A 3,553-nucleotide genomic window follows, 5' to 3' on the forward strand; every position below is an offset into this window, starting at 1 on the left:
TTCAGGAGGAAGGAGCTCCTGATTTTACAATGCAACCGTTTCAAGCGCATCATCCAGCGGTAGCTACGGATTTTGAAATAAAGACCGCACTGCTAAATTTAATGCTCAAGTTTCATGGCCTTCCTGCTCAAGAGCCTATCAAGCACTTGAGAGATTTCCAGGCAGCCTGTTCTACTGTCAGGTGTGATGGCACTGATGAAACTTCAATTCTGCTGAAAGCTTTTCCGTTTTCTCTTGAGGGAAAAGCAAGAGAGTGGTACTACACTCAACCTCTAGCAAATGTATCCCACTGGGATACACTCAGAAAAGGAGTTTCTGGATAAATTCTTTCCATTTGAAGTTACTGATAAACTGAGGAAGGATATCTCTACAATTGTTCAGGATGACAATGAGACTCTCTTTGAATACTGGGAGCGCTTCAATAATCTTCTGGAAGCATGCCCCCACCACATGATTGACAAGATCGTGCTACTCAGCTATATCACACAAGGAATGAGGCCCCAAGATAAGACCACATTGGAAAGTGCCAGCAATGGGTCTATGAAGAAGTACAAGACCACTGATGAAGCTTGGCAATTGATCAGTGATTTAGCTGAATCTACTAGGAACCACAGACAGAAGCAAGGCCGTTCAAGGGCCGTTGCAGAAGTATCTTCTGGCATAGAGACTGCTGCTCTAAATCGAAGCATCTGTGAAATGACCAACCTACTGAAGCAAATGCAGTTAAATCAACAAGCTCAGCAAACTCAACCACAGCAAAACCAACAACTAGTCCCACAAAGAATTTGCGGAATTTGTGCTGATTACAGTCATTACACTGATGAATGCCTGTAGCTCCAACAAGAAGACAACATGGTGGCATCCACTCACAACTTCTATGACCGCCCCAACCAAGGGTACAATCAAAGTGGAAATAATAACCATGGATGGCAGGACAATTCAAACCAGAATTAGAGGGACAACAATAATAGGGGAGGCAGAGATAATCAGGGAAATCAGAGGTGGAATAATAACAACAACAGGCAGCAAAATTAACCTTACCGAGCACCTTACCTGAGGCAAAACCAAGGACCACCGAACAATCAGCAGCAAACCTCTCAATTTACTCATTCTTCTGTATCTTCTAATGAAGATTTATTACAAGCTTTTGAAAAAAGACAACTGGCCATGGAAAATACCATCGTGAACAATATTAACGCCACTGGAATCCCCTCTCAACCATTACCCAATCCGAAGGGAGGCATTAATGCCATCACCCTGAGGTCCGGAACCACACTGCAGAAGAGGAATTAGGAGGAACCAAGCCCACCAGAATACGCCTCAGCTGAAGAGGTGGTGGAAATCGAAGATGTTGAAGAGGAAGAGGACATACAGGACATAGCTGAAGAAGAGATAGCTCAACCACAGGAAGAAGCACCAAAAGGCACAAGCACCACAGAAAACACTACTCCCATTCCATTTTCACAACTTGCAAGGAAGCCCAGGAAGCAGTTGGAACCTGATCCTAAAATGGTAGAAATATTCAAAAAGGTTGAGGTAACTATTCCCCTTTTTGATGTTATTCAGCAGGTACCTAAATATGCAAAGTTTCTAAAAGACTTATGTATCCATAAAGACAAAATTAATGAATTAGAAACTATTCCTTTAGGTAGTTCTATATCTGCTTTAATGGGAGGATTACCTGAAAAATGTAGTGATCCAGGTCCTTGCATAGTTAGTTGTACTATTGGTGGTGTAGTAATTTATGATTGCATGTGTGATTTAGGAGCATGTGTCAGTATAATGCCTTTGTCTATATATGATGTTTTAAGGCTCCCTCCCTTAAAAAGGTCGGCAGCTCATTTTGTGTTAGCAGATAAAAGCATTATTACAGTGGCTGGAGTTGTTGAAGACGTTTTGGTAAACATTAAAGGGCTCACATTTCCCACTGATTTTTATATCTTGGAGATGCCCCATAATGATTCAGATAAGCCATCATCAATCCTACTTGGAAGACCATTCCTGAAGACATCAAAATTCAAATTGGATGCTTTTTTCAGGAACATACTACTTTGAAATAGATGGCCGCATAGTGATCTTCAATCTGAATGGAGTCATTGACAACCCCCCAGAAGATCGTTCTATCTTTCAGTGTGATGTCATAAACGAAAGTGTAGCTGAAATTCAAAGAGAAGAGTTTGAAGAGAGGCACACTGGACAAGGTCCAAGTGTGGGGACCCTCTTAACTGACAATGAGGACACTTCACCATTTTCGCAAGCCCCAGATATTCCAGAGCCTACCCATGATCAAAAGTTAGAATTGAAACCTCTCCCTCCACATCTCAAATATGCTTACCTTGAGGATGAGCAAAAGCTTCCGGTTATTATTGCAAGAGAACTGACTTCTCAACAAGAAGAGCGGTTACTTGATGTGCTGAGGAAGCATAAGAAGGCAATTGGGTGGAGTTTGGCAGACATAGTGGGAATCGACCCTCAAGTATGCGAGCATAGAATATTTTTAGAAGAAGAAGCAAGACCGGTCCGTCAACCACAACGAAGATTGAATCCCACCATCTTGGAAGTTGTCAAAAAGGAAGTGACCAGATTATTGGAAGCCGGTATCATATATCCCATTTCAGACAGTGAATGGGTAAGTCCAGTACAAGTGGTGCCCAAGAAATCTGGAGTCACTACAGTGAAGAATAAGCATGGAGAGCTCATAGCAACCAGAGTTCAGAATGCTTGGAGAGTCTGCATTGATTACAGGCGTCTCAACCAAGCTACTCGTAAGGATCACTACCCACTTCCATTCATTGATCAAATGCTGGATCGCCTGTCAGGTAAATCACATTATTGCTTTTTAGATGGTTACACAGGTTATTTCCAGATTCATATAGCTCCTGAGGATCAGGAAAAGACTACTTTTACATGTCCTTTTGGGACTTATGCTTATAAGAGAATGCCCTTTGGCTTGTGCAATGCACCAGCTACTTTCCAAAGGTGCATGATGAGCCTTTTCTCTGATCTTATTGAGGACTGTATGGAAGTTTTTATGGACGATTTTAGCGTTTATGGTGATTCTTTTAACCTTTGCTTAGATGGATTATCTAGAGTATTAGATAGATGTGTTAATACAAACCTTGTATTGAATTTTGAAAAATGCCACTTTATGGTAAAGCAAGGGATTGTATTAGGACATGTGGTATCTAATAATGGCATTTCTGTAGACCCAGCAAAGGTGAATGTTATTTCTAGTTTACCTTACCCCTCTTCTGTGAGGGAAGTCCATTCGTTCCTTAGCCATGCAGGTTTCTACAGGAGATTTATTAAGGACTTTAGTAAGGTGGCACTTCCCTTATCCAGATTACTGCAGAAGGTCATTGAGTTCGAGTTCAGTGAAGATTGCAAACAAGCATTTGATAAGCTGAAGACTGCTCTAACTCAAGCCCCAATTGTAAGAGGACCCGACTGGAGCCAGCCGTTTGAAATCATGTGCGATGCTTCCAACCATGCAGCAGGAGCAGCGCTGGCTCAGCATGAAGGTAAGGACCCTTTTGTTATTGCTTATGTGTCT

General features: G+C 41.9%; 1 non-coding gene across 1 annotated transcript; it reads right to left on the bottom strand.

The window, feature by feature from the left end:
* Positions 1–348: 348 nt before the first annotated feature.
* On the bottom strand, positions 349–456 carry LOC112753014 (small nucleolar RNA R71). The gene has a single exon (XR_003177417.1). It is a non-coding gene; the product is annotated as a small nucleolar RNA R71 (small nucleolar RNA).
* Positions 457–3,553: the final 3,097 nt, after the last annotated feature.

The sequence above is a fragment of the Arachis hypogaea genome, chromosome 15 (genome assembly GCF_003086295.3).
Source record: "Arachis hypogaea cultivar Tifrunner chromosome 15, arahy.Tifrunner.gnm2.J5K5, whole genome shotgun sequence".
NCBI classification, from domain to species: Eukaryota; Viridiplantae; Streptophyta; class Magnoliopsida; order Fabales; family Fabaceae; genus Arachis; species Arachis hypogaea.